Here is an 8,087-nt window from a genome sequence, read left to right on the forward strand (position 1 = left end):
TTATCCAAATCTCAAAGGCAGACATGGGATCAGAACACCATATACATACACAGTAGGAACTGAATGTCTCCTGGGCAGAACACACAGTGCGAAGGCGTGGCATATGGAGAAAGTGGTTTGATGAGCCTGCTATCAGAACAAGAAGCATCATTGCATGTGAGTATCTGATGTCTGGGTCTGTCCCTCAGCCTCCTCACAGTGACGCCAGTCCTTGTCCAGAGCAGCAGTTTCCCAGGACAGTTGTCTGAAGGACACAACAATGGTTTTTCCCAGGCTCACCACCCTCTCTTCTCCCATTGGCCATGTTCATATCAATAGTCACCGTCAAGTCCTGTCTGTTCCCATCGATTCTAAGTTGATTTCACAGTCTAACTCTCTAAGGGAAATATTTTATTTCCAAGTTCTTTGAGAAGCTTCACAGAAATTAACACCACTCCATTATTCAATTTTTTTCCCTTTTCATAGGTTTTCCTTTCATTTCCTGTGTCCATTAGAGCCTTTGCTGTGGCTTTCATTATTAATGTTCATTTGCTAAGAATTGTATTTGCTGGGAGGTGCATTTCAGTATTACTCAGTCTTTGCTCTTTTGCATTGAGGCTGCTTTTTACAGCTCTATAAATGTCTCTGCGTCCCACCGCAGTGTTCAGAACAATCTTTGCCATCACCACTTATTCCTTGGTGAAGTATGTTCATTATTCCACACTTACTGATTTTCAAGTAGGGTAACATTTTTCAAGTTTGGGTTCTGTTTCATGTTATGTTTGACATGGTTCTGCTGACCCCTCCCTCACAGACAGCTCACAACCCCCACCTGGTCCTTAAAGTCCTTTCTCCTAATGTCCTAGTTTTCAGCCCTGGCTGCACCTAAGAACCATGGGCAAGATTTGACAGCTCCAAATACCCAGGCTGCATCCAAACCAATTCGTTCAGACTTTCTGGGGGTGGAGCCAAAGTTCCCAGATGATTCCAGCTTGTGCCAAGGTTGAGAAACATGGTGAGCTCAATGGAGTTTTTCTGCCAGCTGCCTCCAGTCTCACTCTCAAGCAGGAGTCCTTTTTTAAAAACAAAAAAAACATGTTTATTGATTTTAGAGAATGGAGGGGGGAGAGAGAGAGAGAGAGAGAGAGAAACATGGATGTGAGAAAGAAGCATCGATTGGTTGCCTCCTAGGAATTGAACCTCCAACATTTTGGTGTATGGGACAATGCTCCAAACAACTGAGCCACATTGACAGGGCCAGGGGTTCTTCTTTTTTAAAGCTGAAATATAGCCCTGGCTGGTGTGGCTCAGTGGATTGAGTGCCAGCCTGCAAACCAGGGGGTCGCCAGTTCAATTCCCAGTCAGGGCACATGACTTGGTTGCGGACCAGGTCCCCAGTAAGGGCGCTCAAGAGGCAACCACACATTGATATTTCTCTCCCTCTCCTTCTCCTTCCCTTCCTCCTCTCTAAGAATAAACAAATAAAATTTAAAAAAAATAAAAAATAAAGCTGAAATATATATAACATATAACACTGTTTAAATTTAAGGTGTACAACATGTTGACTTGATACATTTATACAATGCAATATGATTGCCATTGCAGCATTGACTAGCTCTATTCAATCCCGTAATTATCATTTCTTTTTTGTGGTAGAAATAAGGGGTCCTTAACTGGGCCTTCAGGGATAGACTTTGATGGGTTCTGAAACCCTAAACTTGTTTCACCTTGTATGTTTTTTGAGAGAGGGTCACAGCTTTCACCTGATTCTTAAAGGCATCTGTGCATAAAAAAAAGGAACTTCACATCCTACAGCCTTCATTCCCAGACCCTACTCCAGGAGCTGCAAGCTTTTCTACCATGGAAGCACCTTTCTTCTTTCCTTTATGCGTGGGGGATAGCAAGTAGCAGGGCCAGCTATAACAGGCACTCTCCATGTTCCCTTAGTTCTGCGGAATTTGTTGTTGACAATTTGTTCATCTTATGTTTGCTGCTGAAACCCTCCTTGTGGTATGCTCTTTGCTTATCTGATGGCCCTAACTTCCCCTTCAGTGTCAAAATGTTTTCTTAATTTGACTTGGATGGGTGGGTTCTTTTTTTTTCTTTAGAGTCTTGTAATTTATAATATTTATCTTTCTGGGTTTGGTCCTTTTCATTGTTTCTGACATTTGTATTTTATAGGGTGGATTTCTATAAGAGGAAATACCTTGAACTTTCTTACAAAAGAGAAAATTCCTCTGAGCCTTTTTTTTCCCTGTTGTCTTCCTAGAAGAGGAGGAGGGGAGGGTCAGGGATATTTATTGAGTGCTTAGATTTACCAGCAGCTGGGCTTCAATACTTCCTCGAGTTTGATTCCTGCAAAACCCCCCTGAGATAGCCAGTACTATTTGCCAATGTAGAAGTTTCCCGTTTTAAAAAAAAAAATTAAATTTTTGTTGATAAATCATTGTCGGGGGAGGATAAGCTCCACTCTCTCCCATCCCCCAACACAAACAATTACAGATTTCTCACCTGCTCACCTATTAGGAAGTAAACCTATCTGAACTGAGGTTCTCGTTCCACAGTCCATTGTTCAACTTTACTCCCTTTCTTATTTAGCTTTTTGTACAGTGCCTGTACACAGTAGGTGCTCAGTCATACTTGGTGAATGAATGTTAATCTCCAAGTGTTGAATTTCTAAAAACAGTAATGATAAACTCAGGGAACAAGGGCTCTGGGCTTTCAAAAGAGTCTCAGAAATCCAGTGCTATGCAAGCACTGTTGGCACAGCCTCCTCATCTCCTTCTTGACCCAGTTTCAAATGCCCCTAAAGTTCTAGATCTTTCACTTGTCCTCAGACTTGATGATCTCTTTGTTGAATGTCAGTGCTTCATTTCAGAAAAGGCCAGGGTTCTTACTCTGCTTACACATTGGGTAGGTGGCACACCTCCATTCCTGTGCTCTGACAGCTTCCAGAGCTGATTTCCAATTTGTGGTCTCACCTTGCTCTGCCATTCAGAAAGGACTCTGCCAATGTGTGAAGTCTTTACTATTTGATGTGTTGGTGGGTTTGTGAGTTTTACTCCTTGCTGAGCCAGAAAAGTTTATAAAAAGCTTTCCTCCATCCCCTGGTCAAAGGTGAGAAAGGGTCAGTAAATAATAGCCTTCTGCAGTCATAGGGCTTCACCCCAAAATGTAGTGCAGCATTGGAGAAGTCTTATGAATGATGGCTATGCGCTGATGAAAATGGTGGAAGATGTATAAGACAGGATATGAGTTGTGAGGAATACCTTCTCCCTGGGAGAAATCAGCAATGAGTGTCTTGTGGGAGATAGCACATTCTGAGGAGGAGGAGGAGCATGGAGATATATGCATATGCATCAAGTGCCTTCTGTGTGCTAAGCACGTGGTCTCATTTACTCGTGATAATCCAGAAAGATAGGTACTGTTTTGGTACCTGTAGTAGTCTGCCCCGTCTGTCATAACAAAATACCACAGACGTGATGGTTTAATCAACAGAAATTTATTTTCTGACAGGTTTGGAGGCTGGAAGTCCAAGATTAAGGTGACAGCAGTGCTGGTTATTGTGAAAACCTTCTCTGTGGTGTGCAGATGGCCACCTTCTCACCGTGTCCTCACATAGCCTTTACTCTGCGCACACATACACTCTTGGTGTCTCTTCCTCTTCTGATAAGGGACCCATCCTATTGGGTTAAGGCCCACCTTTATGAATTCATTTAACCTTAATTATCCTTTTAAAGACCGTGACTCCAAATATAGTCACCTTGAGACTTAGGGATTCAACATATGAATTTTTGGGAACACAGTCTAATCCAACACAATATCTCTCCTAGGGATGATGAAACTAAGACATAGAGAATATAAATCCTTGCCCAACACCACAGTGAAGACATGAAAGAACAGAGATTTGAAGCCACATTTGTTTTGTCCACAAACCTTACCCTCTGCCACAACATCATCTTATCACAGATGTCGGAACAGAGGTGGCCCCACCAAATGGGCAAAAATGGCACTCACCATGCTGGTCTGGTGGCTCAGTTGGTTGGTCTGTCACCACATACACCAAAAGATTGCAGGTTTGATCCCCCATCCCGGCATGTACGGGAGGAAACCAATTGATGTTTCTCTTTCACATCAATGTTTCTCTCTCTCTGTCTCCCCCCTCCCCATTCTTCTCTCTTTCTCAAATCAATAACCATATCCTCAGGTGAGGATTAAAAAAAAATTGCACACACGGCCTGCCACAGTGGTTCCATGGGGAGGCAGAGGTGCTATCATCTGGGCCTGCAGCCCTCTGTAAGTATTTTGCACAAGGAAGATGCTTTTTCTGTATATACTGACTAGCTTAATGGAGCAGATTCTAAGCATTAATTACTGCTCACCTGCGGACACATGTCAGGGAGAGAAGGCTTTAGAGCCCTCACAGAGACTTAGTCCCAAACCCCCCAGTGTCCACCTGATCCTGCAGGCATTCATCAACAAGTCTCTCAGTTTATCGTAAGAGTCGAACATTTGTGTAAGTTAGTATTTCTATCCAAATCTTCCTAAACCCAAGGGCTCAATGTTCATGGTGGGGACCTCCCCAACCATGGGGGCTCCCCATGACTCTGAGTTTCTTTAAAGGCCCATTCCTCTGAAGGCTGATCACCCAATGGAGGTATTTCCTAAGGAGGGGTTTTGGGCTTGCAATGTGTTTTTGTGGAATGAATAAACGAGTGAATGAATGAATAATTTTAGAAATTAGACAAACATGTTCCCCCAAAGCTTTTCATGGACTCTAGAAAATAATTAGAAGAGACAAAATGATATGAGTTTTGACTTCCTACACTAAAGCCCCAGTTTGAAGTGCAGTACAGTATAGAGTGATAAGGAGAATAGACATTGTAGCAGTCTGCAGGGTTTGAATCCCAGCCCCACCATTGCTAACACCTTGTGACCTCAGCAAGTCCTGTAACATCTTTGAGTCAGTTTTCTCTTCTGCAAAGTAAGCAACCAGAAAGCATGCAATTCATAGTGTTGTTGTAAAGATTAAATGAGTTCATACCTGTAAAGCACTTAGAATAGGACCTGGTACATAGAAAGGCCTATGTATTAACCACTACTGTTAGTGTTTTTATTTTTACTGAGTCCTTCTGTTAGAACTGCTGTGAACCACACTTCCCATGTAGCTGTCCTGAAATGCTTCTGATATGGGTTTTGCCCCAGGAGTGGTTAAGTGCTCAATAATGGCATGATAATAATGTTAATAGAATACCCCCCTTTACCTGAGGGGGATACACTTTAAGATATCCAGTGGATGCCTGAAACCATGCATAGTACTGAACTCTATATATACTATGTGTTTCCTTCCCACCCCTCCCAAGTCAAATGGTAGAGTAATTGGCTGTCTCTGTTATACAATGAGGTGAAAACATCTCAATAAAAAAATTTCTGAACTTGTTTTGGCTTTCGGCTGTACTGGAAGGCCAGAGATAGGGGCACAAGCTGACAATCCGTAGACAACAGAAGCTAACTACTGCTGGTTCACATTTCTACAATGATTCATTCCACAGGCTTGGGAAACTTTCTGCTTTTTCTTTCTTAGCATTTTTCTCTTTTCAAACTCTTTGTAGATGGTGGTTACCAGCTGCAGAGGAGACATGCTGACCACAACTCCTGCACTCTGAAGGGCAGAGATCTTCTCTTTGGCTCCACTTTTTCCTCCAGCAATAATTGCCCCTGCATGACCCATTTTTCTGCTAGGAGGAGCCATTAAGCTAGCAATGAAGGACACCACAGGCTTGTCTCTGGGACCTGAATTATGTTGCTTCAAAAATTCTGCAGCAGTTTCTTTTGCATTACCATCAGTGCCTTCTGTGGCTGGGTCATTCAGAAAGATTTTAAAGTAGTCAATAAAATCTGTTCCATTAAAAAGATTGCCTCCAATATCAAAGCACAAAGACTGCCCCAATCCAACTTGTCTTATTTGGTGAACTGCTTCTTTAGTCAGGGTGCCAGATCTGGACACAGTACCAATTTTGCATTCTCCAGGATCAGTGACTCCAGGGCAGTTTGGTCTGATCAGACTTGTCTTTCCTCAGCACAGTAGTTTGTGCAGACCCACACTACATCCTGCTATGTGGTACCTTTAGTAATGCACATGATTGCCCTGACTGGTGTGGCTCAGTGGGTTGGGTTCAACACACAAGCCAAAAATTTGCTGGTTTGATTCCTGGTCAAGGCACATCGAGGTTGTGGGCAGGACCAGGCCCCTGGTTGGGGGCATGTGGGAGGCAACTGATTAATGTTTCTCTCACACATTGATGTTTCTCTCCCTCTTTTTCTACCTCCCTTCCCCTCTCTAAAAATAAATAAATTTTTTTTTTTTAAAAAGTAATGCAAATAACCAAGGTCACTTCTGCCTTAGCTTCATTAAAAGCAGCAGCAAAAGGAGGAGGGTCATAAATGACAGAAGCTGTTACTTCTGACGGTTCTTTGTGTCCTTTACAGTTAATTAAAGTAATTAAAGATGGGTAAACCCAGATGTGTCTTGTCTGCTTTCTCTGGAGGTTATCCTCTATGTTTGGAGCCATATTCCAATGCCTGCTGGCCATGGAAGATGCCCTGCTTACCAGTGAAACCCTGGCAAATAACTTTTGTATTTTTACCAATATAGAGATGTTTCTGGGAAGCTGTATAGAAACAATGCTGAATTCCACTCCAATGCAAGAGGAAGAGGCATGACATGAAGCAGTGGTGAGGCCAACACTACTGAAAACCATGGTCACAGTGGCATCGACAACCTGCTATGTGCTTTCTGTATATATATTACATATACTTTATGCTTCTCTGTGGCAGATCTGAATCAGCAGCATCACTACTCTTGCACTTTGGGGTCATTTTTAAGTAAAATATGGGTGACTTGAAAGCAAACAAGTCAATCTCATAACCAAGACAGCTACTAAGTAACTAACAGGCAGGGAGTACATGCAGCATAGATTGCTGGATAAAGGGATGATTCATGTCCTGGGCTGGATGGAGTGAGATGCCATGAGATTTCATCACACTACTCAGAGTGGTATGCAATTTTGAACCTATGAATTGTTTATTTCTGGAATTTTCTATTTAAATTTTGATTGTAGTTGAATGTAGGTTACTGAAACCACAGAAGCGTAAACAACCTTATGCAGGGGTTGGGGGGGACAAATGAAATCACAGCCACAGTGACAGCTGTGGGGCAAGCACTGCACGCCATGCTCTTAACATGCGTTCTCTCCAGGCTTCAGCAGTTTTACAAGATGAGCATTTCATCTGTTTCCTGGAATAAACTGAAGCTCGAAGGGAAAGAGCCTCTTGTCCAAGGCCATGTCATTAGGAGACAGAGTCAGAATTCTTACCAGAATTGTCTGAAAGATCATACAATTATACTGTATTAGGTTAATTTCATATTTAAAATTATTTAAATTAGAAATTAAATAATTCTATCTCTCTTTCAACATCTAGTGTGTGTATGACATTGCGGTGGCTTTACAAGCAACTATTCAATTCCTACAAGGATCCTCTGAAGGAGTAAAGATTATTACTTTACAGAGTGTGATGGTTAGTTTTATGAGTCAACATCACTAGGCTATGGTGTCCAGTTGTTATCAAATCAGATCAACGATGCACACCACAGTCAATGAAAGAACACACACCCTTATTCTCTTTATCGACAAAGAGGTCCCGAGGTCACTTTTCCACTTAGAGGCAGGTTAAAGCTGTCAATGCCTAAGCTTCCCCAACAGAGTGCTAAACTTCAGCCACCTGGCGCTCTCTGGAATCAGGGATTGTGCTGGTGACCTGGCTGAGGAACAGAGGCTCCATCAGCAATACTGGGACAAGGTTGTGTCCATGGTGCCCCTAGGGTTCCTTACTGTGCAATCAGGGTCCAAGCTCTGCTTTTGCCTAAGTAAGAGCTGCTAATTGTTTTTTTATGTAAATTTAATTTTATAATAATTTTAAGTTTACAGAAAAGTGGCAAAGATATACAGAGAGTTCTTGTATATCTCCCATTCAGTTTTACTTTCCCCTAATGTTATCATCTCACATTGCATTTGTGGTTCATTGATCAAAACTAAGAAATTAACATT

At 42.2% G+C, this 8,087-nt stretch overlaps 1 pseudogene; it reads right to left on the reverse strand.

The window, feature by feature from the left end:
• Positions 1–5,491: 5,491 nt before the first annotated feature.
• Positions 5,492–7,213, reverse strand: LOC129085578 (succinate--CoA ligase [ADP/GDP-forming] subunit alpha, mitochondrial-like; annotated as a pseudogene).
• Positions 7,214–8,087: the final 874 nt, after the last annotated feature.

The sequence above is a fragment of the Pteronotus mesoamericanus genome, unplaced genomic scaffold (genome assembly GCF_021234165.1).
Source record: "Pteronotus mesoamericanus isolate MK-2021 breed Mesoamerican mustached bat unplaced genomic scaffold, CSHL_Meso_final scaffold_31, whole genome shotgun sequence".
NCBI classification, from domain to species: domain Eukaryota; kingdom Metazoa; phylum Chordata; class Mammalia; order Chiroptera; family Mormoopidae; genus Pteronotus; species Pteronotus mesoamericanus.